We start from the raw sequence: 9,163 nt of genomic DNA, 5'->3' as shown, positions 1-9,163 counted from the left end.
CCAGGTGTGGTGCTGCATGTCTTTGATTGCATCACTTGAGAGGTGAAGGTGGGTAGAACTCTGTGAGCAGGCTGCAGACCTGATCCAGGTACTGATTTCCAGGGCTTTTGTGCAAAGACCCCTGACTCAACTAAAGAAATGAGGAGGAAAATAAAGAAACAGATACAATTAACTTGGAATAAACCAAACAAACTAAGAAAAAGGAAAGGCAGTAATGGAGTGGCCTGGCTTACAGAGGAGGGGCAGACATTTATCTGCCATTGCCTCCTCTGTTGAACACACAAACACAGGCGCCGAGAGAGCGAGAGAGCGAGAGAGCGAGAGAGCGAGAGAGCGAGAGAGCGAGAGAGCGAGAGAGCGAGAGAGCGAGAGAGAGAGAGAGAGAGAGAGAGAGAGAGAGAGAGAGAGAGAGATCTGTTAATCTGTTTGTCTCCCTCCCCTAGTTTTTCAGACAGGGTTTCTTTATGAAAAGAAAGAAACTGGTAGCTGTAGGCTGGTAGCTGCTGGCTGTTAAAGGTCTAGGTAAAACAATGTGATGGCCTAAGAGGAAAATAAAGAAACAGATACAATTAACTGTTAAGGCCTAGATGCCGTGTGAATGAGGCCTACATCAGATTGGTTAAGATAACTGTCACCTGGCTAGCCTGCCATTTTAATATTGCAAGGACGCCTTCTCATAGGTTGTTTCTGCTGTCACTGCCAGAGTTCATTACATATTCTGTTAGGTTCTGTATGACACACACTCAGAAACCAAACATTGTAGAATCCAGTGTGTCCTTGAGTGCGTGTCTACAATGCGTGCGTGCGTGCGTGCGTGCGTGCGTCTGTGCATGCGTGTGTCCATGGCCATGCTAGAGCCCACCCCAGATTTGTGTTTCAGAGATCTTTACTTATTTATTTTTCCTGCCTTGGCTTGTGTAGGCACTAAGTCACCACACTTCCCGAAAAACAAAATGAAACAAAACAAAACAAAATCCACCAACAAATGGACCAAACCCAAACCCCAAGCCAAACAAACAAATATTCCTGCCTGCCTGTCTGTCTATCAGGGCTACAACAGAGAGAAGTGGAATCTTGAATGAACAAAACTAGAATACCTAAGTCTGCCTGTTTCCCCTCTTCCCACCCTCCCCTGCCCCCCAGCCCATCCCCTAGAGCTGGTCTAGCATGTTCTCTGACCCTGGGGGTGCGGTGAACCGGCCTGCTTTGCTAAACTCTGTAGTGTATAAACTTGGTAACTCTAGAAAGCAGGAGCTGAAAATGTGCAGATAAGGTGGTGGTCGAGCTGTGTGTGTGTTGGTGTGGGAGGGAGACTGCTTCGGTAACTGCTGCTTTTCAATGTCCGGCTGAAACTCTGTGCTTATGATGTATCTTTTGGTTTATTCGATTTTACTTACTGTCTATTGGGTTTGCATTTGATTTTTATTGATTTTATTGATATTTATGTTTAACTATTTTGACCTGGCTAAATGACTGACTGACTGACTGACTGACTAAGTCTACCTGGCATACAGGAGGAATTCAAGGACGAACGATTGTTTAAGTATGACAAAAATAAGTAAGTAAGTAAGTAAGTAAGTAAGTAAGTAAGTAAGTAAGGGGGTTGGGGATTTAGCTCAGTGGTAGAGCGCTTGCCTAGCAAGTGCAAGGCCCTGGGTTCTGTCCCCAGCTCCGAAAAAAAAGAAAGAAAAAAAAGTAAGTAAGTAAGTAAGTAAGTAAGTAAGTAAATAAATAAATAAATAAATAAATAAATAAATACGATCATTTAGAAGTAATATAGGCAGAAGGAGAACATGTGGCTGTGGATGGTCTGAGGCTTCTGGCTGCTTTTGGGTGCCTCTTCACCTTTCTGCACGTGCAAACTGAGTTTAATTAAGTTCTGTTTCCCTAGAGGCTGGGAAAGGGAGAAACAGAAGTGACCTGGAACATCAGGGCTAATGGCCGGCTGCCTCCATCTTGGTGAGGTCAGGTGTCAGCCAAGCTGGCTGACAACCATCCACAGTTGAATCCAAAGTGCCCAAATGGGACACTATAACAAATCATGTATACAGATTTGTGTATATAGAAAACATTTTTCCTTTCTCTTCTTTTCTTTTCTTGAGAAATTCAGCTGGTCCTGATGTCTTTCCCTCGGTGTGTCCCTCTGTCATCTCTCTCTCTCTGTCTCTTTGTCTTACTGTCTCTGTCTGTCTCTGTCTGTCTCTGTCTCTGTCTCTCTCTCTGTGTGTGTGTGTGTGTGTGTGTGTGTGTGTGTGTGTGTGTGTGTGTGTTCCTTAATCTCAGCAGCACTACTCATCCAATCGATTTTTCCTCTCCCCTTGTCTCCTTCACATGGCTATTACCCCACCTTAAACAGCACTAGAAGAGCCTGGCAGGCAGATATCTACCCTCTATGCTGTCAGAATTTTTTTTTTTTTTTTTAAAGTCAAAACCTGGATTCTCAGGAGCCATGTGGTGTGTCCTCCTAGGTTCTGGTGCCCTCTTCTGGCATGCAGACATATAGTCAGCAGAGAGAGCTGTGTGGGTGGCCGAGGCAGGCAGAGTGGACCTCTGTGAGCTTGAGGCTAGATAAGTCTACGGAGCAAGTTCCATGACTGCCTGGGCTATACCAAAAGAAACGTACCTTGAGGCAAAACAAAACAAAGCAGAAAAGGTTCTGCTTTTATTTTACAGACATGTGTTCTCTCTAGTCCTATTGACTATAGAAGTTTGATCATGAAGTCACATTGATTTTTATTACAGAGTTTATTTGTGTGTGTGTGTGTGAGAGAGAGAGAGAGAGAGAGAGAGAGAGAGTTTTTTCTTTAATCTTCAAACATATTTTTTATTGTTTATTTATTTTATGAGCACACTGTCACTGTCTTCAACACACAAGGAGAGGATTCCATTACAGATGGTTGTGAGCCACCATGTGGTTGCTGGGATTTGAACTAAGGATCTCTGGAAGAGCAGTCAGTGCTCTTCACCGCTGAGCCGTCTCTCCAGCCCTGAAACAATATCTTGAATAAACAATAACAAAAACACTAAAACTAAGTCTGCCAGTTTTCCTCTTTCTTTCTCTCTCTCTCTCTCTCTCTCTCTCTCTCTCTCTCCCTCCCTCCCTCCCTCCCTTCCTTCTTTCTTCCTTTCTTTCTTTTTCTTCAGATAGGATTTCTTAGTGAATGATATTTATGTTGATATAAATTTTTTACGTACTTTTGACTGGCTAACTAACTAGCTAAGTCTGCCTGTCCTAAAGAAGGAGTTCCCCTGCCACAACTAAATACGTGCATAGAAAAAAAAATATATAATTATTAACTTGGGATGAAACTAATGTAACAAGCAAGCAAACAAACGCACAAGCAAACAAAGTAGGGATGGTGGTGCTGGGTGCCTGGTATATGGGAGATGGGAGACCTGTGGTCTAGAGCGTCCAGAGCTCTGGCCTCCATACTCTGGACTGCATTCTCTCTAGCAATCTTCCCAAAGTGGCTGTATTTAACCATGTTTTTATTTTTTAAATTGGCTCTCTCTCTCTCTCTGTCTCTCTGTCTCTCTGTCTCTGTCTCTCTCTCTTTCTCCCTCCCTCCCTCCCTCCCTCCCTCCCTCCCTCCCCCCACCACACACACAGAGGCACGTGTGAACAAGGGAATGCAAATGCACAAAATAAGTATGTTTTGATCAGAGTGAAAACAAATCACGGGAATTTTAACCATTCCACCATCATTCCACCATTCTTTTAATTTACTCTCTGTGTTTAGTCTTCCAAAGAGGGTGGCAGGTGTGTGGTTTGGTGAGTGCCGGCTGGCGGTGGCAGCGAGGAACAGAGAACAACAACAACCCCCCTCCCCCCCATCGGGATCGGTGGAGGGTTTTAAAAATGAGTGAGCCATTTAAAAATGGTGTGGAACTGAGGTCGCCGCCACCCTCCCCTCACGACGGAGTTTGGACGCTCCCTTTTCCTAACTGTGCCTGTTCCTTGCTAATTGTTAACCGATTCGAGAGTGCATGTCCTTTCACTTAGAGGTGGCCTGTTTTCACCGCTCCGTCCTACTTTCCTTTTCTGGGTGCCTGAGGGGGTTGGCCCCGAGTCCATCCCGCGTTCACTGTGTTCCGGCGGGACAACCGGGACCGTTTGTGCCATTCGGGAGAAGTGGTGGGTACCTGCCCCGTTGTGCGTGGGTGAGTGTCCCCCTGAGCTAGGGAGGTCACTCCGGAGAGACGGAATGAGTGTGTGTGGCGGCGGCGGCGCGTGACAGTCTGTATTGGTTTGCTTGATCGAGATCGCTGTCGGGCGACACCTAGTGGCGACAAGTTTCCGCAACGCTCCTGTCCCCCGGTTGGTGACAAAGGACGGGGAAGTGCCTGTGGTGAGCCGGCCAGGGTGAGAGGGTGACAGGCAAGCAGGCGGGTGCGCGACGGAGACGCCGTCCTGTCTGGGGACCATCTCTAGCTAGGAGGTTGTACCTGGAGAACTTCAGGGGAGGAGGGTGGCTGTACGACCTATTGGGACACAAGGAGGGGTTGGTGGCAGCTGGATGAGGTCGACCAGAAGGCTTGGGCCCCGTCCCGGATTTTTTTTTTTTTTTTCCAATTTTTTTTTTTTTAATTTTTTATTTTATTTTATTTTATTTTTTTTTTATTTCTTCCCTCCTCTCCGGTCCCAGCCAGCGGGACCATAGACACTTTTGAGGCCGAGAGGGTGCTGTGTCCCCGGCCTCCGAGCCGAGGTGGCCCGGCTAGGGGGCGCCACGGAGTTTTTTTTTTTTTTTTCTTTTCCAGGAGTCCCTTCGGTCCCAGCCAGCGGGACCATAGACACTTTTGAGGCCGAGAGGGTGCTGTGTCCCCGGCCTCCGAGCCGAGGTGGCCCGGCTAGGTGGCGCCACGGATTTTTTTCTTTTTCTTTTCCAGGAGTCCCTTCGGTCCCTGATAGCGGGAGCCTGGACCTCTGAGGCCGAGAGGGTGCTGTGTCCCCGGCCTCCGAGCCGAGGTGGCCCGGCTAGGGGGCGCCACGGAGTTTTTTTTTTTTTTTTTTTCTTTTCCAGGAGTCCCTTCGGTCCCAGCCAGCGGGACCATAGACACTTTTGAGGCCGAGAGGGTGCTGTGTCCCCGGCCTCCGAGCCGAGGTGGCCCGGCTAGGTGGCGCCACGGATTTTTTTTTTTTCTTTTCCAGGAGTCCCTTCGGTCCCTGATAGCGGGAGCCTGGACCTCTGAGGCCGAGAGGGTGCTGTGTCCCCGGCCTCCGAGCCGAGGTGGCCCGGCTAGGGGGCGCCACGGAGTTTTTTTTTTTTTTTTCTTTTCCAGGAGTCCCTTCGGTCCCTGATAGCGGGAGCCTGGACCTCTGAGGCCGAGAGGGTGCTGTGTCCCCGGCCTCCGAGCCGAGGTGGCCCGGCTAGGGGGCGCCACGGAGTTTTTTTTTTTTTTCTTTTTCTTTTCCAGGAGTCCCTTCGGTCCCTGATAGCGGGAGCCTGGACCTCTGAGGCCGAGAGGGTGCTGTGTCCCCGGCCTCCGAGCCGAGGTGGCCCGGCTAGGGGGCGCCACGGAGTTTTTTTTTTTTTTTCTTTTTCTTTTCCAGGAGTCCCTTCGGTCCCTGATAGCGGGAGCCTGGACCTCTGAGGCCGAGAGGGTGCTGTGTCCCCGGCCTCCGAGCCGAGGTGGCCCGGCTAGGGGGCGCCACGGAGTTTTTTTTTTTTTTTTTTTCTTTTCCAGGAGTCCCTTCGGTCCCAGCCAGCGGGACCATAGACACTTTTGAGGCCGAGAGGGTGCTGTGTCCCCGGCCTCCGAGCCGAGGTGGCCCGGCTAGGTGGCGCCACGGATTTTTTTTTTTTTCTTTTCCAGGAGTCCCTTCGGTCCCTGATAGCGGGAGCCTGGACCTCTGAGGCCGAGAGGGTGCTGTGTCCCCGGCCTCCGAGCCGAGGTGTCCCGGCTAGGGGGCGCCTCCGAGACTTTATTTTTTCCAGGATCCTCCCCGGTCCCTGCCAGCGGGAGCATGGACTTCTGAGGCCGAGGGGAAGCTGTGTTCCAGGCTATCTACCATGGCCTCCTCGGTCTGTGAGCACTCAGGGTTCTAAGGTCGACCAGTTGTTCCTTTGCGGTCCGGTTCTCTTTCTACATGGGGACCTCTTGGGGACACGTCACCGAACATGACTTCCAGACGTTCCGTGTGGCCTGTCATGTTTATCCCTGTGTCTTTTACACTTTTCATCTTTGCTATCTGTCCTTATTGTACCTGGAGATATATGCTGACACGCTGTCCTTTTGACTCTTTTTGTCATTAAAGGACGTTGGAAGAGGCTTGCACCAAGGCTGTTTGCTTGTCCAGCCCTAGCTCTTTTCTTCTGCGCATGGGCCTCTTCGATGCTTGAAGCTTAGCGTCCCCCCATGAGTACGCGCTTCCTGCTTTCCCGTGCTTGCTTGCCTGTGCTCTGTGGGGCAGCTTTATGACAACCGTCCCGCGTGTCAGGCGTTCCCGATTTCCCCGTGGTGGTTGTCGTCCGTTACCGGTAGGAGTCGTTGGTGCCGAGTGCGACTGGAAGGGTTTTCCCGTTTGGTGCTAGTGACCCCCTGGCGTGCTCCTCTGCGGCCGACCGGTTTTTTTATTTGTTTTTTTTTTTTTGTTTTTTGTTTTTTTTTTTTTTTGTTTTTTGGAAGGAGTTCCCGAACCTCCGCTGCTTGGTGGTGTGTCCCTTTCTTTCCTGCTGTGTGCCTCCCGAGTTGCACCTTTTCTCCTTCGAAGGGGATTTTATTTTTTTATTTTTATTTTTTATTTTTTATTTTTATTTTTTTTTGAAGGAGTTCCCGAACCTCCGCTGCCCGTTGAGTCCCGTTCTTCCACGCCACGTGCCTCCCGAGTGCAACGCTTCCTTTTTTTTCTCGCCCTCGAGAAGGGTAAATTTTTTTTTTTGTGTGTGTGGCAGTGTTAGCGACTTCTTCCCGTGCTCTCTCTCGCTCTTCTCGCTCGTATTCCCGTCCAGTGCGTTGTTAGAAAGCTCTCACGCCCGTTGTTCCCGATGCATGGCGTGTCTCGCTCCCGTTGGATCGATGTGGTGCTGCCGCGTTCTCTTCGGGCCGGGGCCTAAGCCGCGCCAGGCGAGGGACGGACATTCATGGCGAATGGTCATTCAGCGCGAATGGCGACCGCTCTTCTCGTTCTGCCAGCGGGCCCCTCGTCTCTCCTCCCCATTCCTTTGCAGGGTGGTGTGTGGAAGTCAGGGGTGCGGCTGTCCGGCACGAGCGCTGACCCGCGCACACTTGTTGCTGTGGTTCGCGGTGTCCCTGTGGACGTGTCGGGGGCGCTTGCCCCCACGCCGTTCACTGCTTCGCGGCCCTCTTCCCCCGTGCCGGGGGAAGGTGGTAGACCCGCTGCGGTGCATACCCTTCCCGAATGGTGTGTGCACGCGCCCTGCTTCGTGTGAGCCTTGCGGTGCTCCTGGAGCGTTCCGGGCTTTGACCACCAAGGTGCCCGCTTCTGAGTTGGCGGTGGCGCTTCCCGCTCCCCGGCGTGCCTCCTGTGCTCCATGGTGCTTGTGCCTTTACGCTTTCCCTTGTCCTAGTTGCCGGCTTTCTGCACGGTGACAGAAAGGGGGGGGGTCGAGGAGTTGAGTGTGCGGTTAAAAGGCTCCTTCCGTTGGGTGAGCGCCCACCCCGTGCCTATGTTTTTGGTGCCTTCACCCGCGGGCCCTGCGCGGTTAGGGTGGTGCTGAGCGATCGCGGCTGGCCCTTTTTAAAGACCGGACTCCCTCAAGTCAAGGCTCCTCCTTTGTGTGCGCCTTGAAGAGGCCTGGCTCTCGGCGGGGACCTGTCGCAGGTCCCCCCGGTCCGCGAATGCTCAAGAAGACCCCGGAGAAAGAGACCTTTGCCGATACCGCAGACCCCCCACCAGCTGGCGCGTGGTCCTTCCCGTTCTGTCCCGCGCCTGTTGCTCGTTTCCCGTTGCGTGCACGGAGCCCTTGGCTGCTCGTCGGTGTTGGGTTCGTCCCGCCCTCAGTGAGGAATTTGCCTTCTCTAGCTATCTTCGGAAAGGGCTTTACGATCTCCGAGGGGCTTCTCCCGGATGGTCCCCTCGGCTGCCCGCCCTGACCTCAGCCTTCTGCGCGCAGCGTTTGCTCTCTCGCCTACCGCGACCCGCGCCTCCCCGCTCCGAGTACGAGGAGGGATCACGCGGGACGGGGCTCTGTCGACCTGCCGCTGTGCGGAGCTTGTGGGGGAGATTGGGTTTCTGGTGGCAGGTGGCGGGGAAGGGCCGTGCACACGCCCGCGTGCGCGGTACCCCCCTCACCGCGAGGGGTCGTCGCGGGACGGGTGGGTTTGGAAGGGCGGCGGTGGGCTCCCGGTCCCACCCGCCTCCGTTTCCCCCCGTGCCCTCCGTCGCGTGTGCGTCCCTCCCACGCGCGTCCACGTCCCGGCCACTCTCGCGGCGAGGTCGTGTCGCGTGTGGTGCGTGCCGCGTGCTCTCGGGCGTCTGCGGTTGCCGCCTCGTCCCCCCCTTCCACGGCAGCGTTCCCACGGCCGGTGGAGATCGCGGGAGCCGTCCTACCCCCCCTTCCCCCTCCGCGGGGCTCTTGAGGGTCCGTGAACCGCGGGGTTGGCCTCGCTCTCGGGGGCGGACTTCTTATTTGGGGGAACCGGCGGTCGGCCGCGTCCGGCGCGTCGTCGGACGTTGGGACCCGCTGCCACGCGGGGGTCTTCGTCGGTTGGCGTCGGCGTCTGCCTCGGTTCTCTCTCGCGTCGGCTGGCGTCTCCTCGGGCTCCCGGGGGTTGTCCGTTGGTTTCGGGTCGGCTCGGTGCCGCGGGCGTGGCGGGACTGCTCCGGGTTGGGTGCAGTGTGATTCCCGCCGGCTTGGCTCGCGTGCCCGGTCGCCGCCCGAGCGGCCTCCCGGTCCCTTGTGAGGCGTCTCCCGCGGGGGGTGCCGCTGCGGCCCGCCCTGCCGTCGACGGTCCTCGTTCTGTCGGTTCGCTCCCCCTCCCCGCCCGCCGGCGTTCCTTTCTCTCTCGCTCCTCGTCTGGCCGACCCGCGGCCGTGCTGCCGGGCCCCTCCTCACGGGGGGGCAGCCGGGCGCGCACGGGTCCCGGGGCGGTCGCGGGGTGCCTGGGGGGAAGGGCCGCCCGGCGGGCGGGAGGAAGTTGCGGTTTGAAGGGCGTCCCGGCCGCCGCGGCCGTGGCGGCGCGTCTCGCCTGGTCTCTT

The 9,163-nt window shown here is 54.3% G+C and overlaps 1 long non-coding RNA gene across 1 annotated transcript in view; it reads left to right on the top strand.

Annotated features, from left to right (window-relative positions):
• Window positions 1–3,974: 3,974 nt before the first annotated feature.
• Window positions 3,975–9,163, top strand: part of LOC147997271 (uncharacterized) — an 18,274-nt gene continuing 13,085 nt past the window's right edge. The window contains exon 1 of the long non-coding RNA XR_015648033.1: window positions 3,975–4,135. This is a non-coding gene — a long non-coding RNA (uncharacterized LOC147997271). The remainder of the gene's footprint in view (window positions 4,136–9,163) is intronic.

This window comes from Rattus norvegicus, unplaced genomic scaffold (genome assembly GCF_021556685.1).
Source record: "Rattus norvegicus strain SHRSP/BbbUtx unplaced genomic scaffold, alternate assembly SHRSP_T2T unassigned-0000200, whole genome shotgun sequence".
Lineage (NCBI taxonomy): Eukaryota > Metazoa > Chordata > Mammalia > Rodentia > Muridae > Rattus > Rattus norvegicus.
This window is presented reverse-complemented; position numbering and strand designations above follow the sequence as displayed.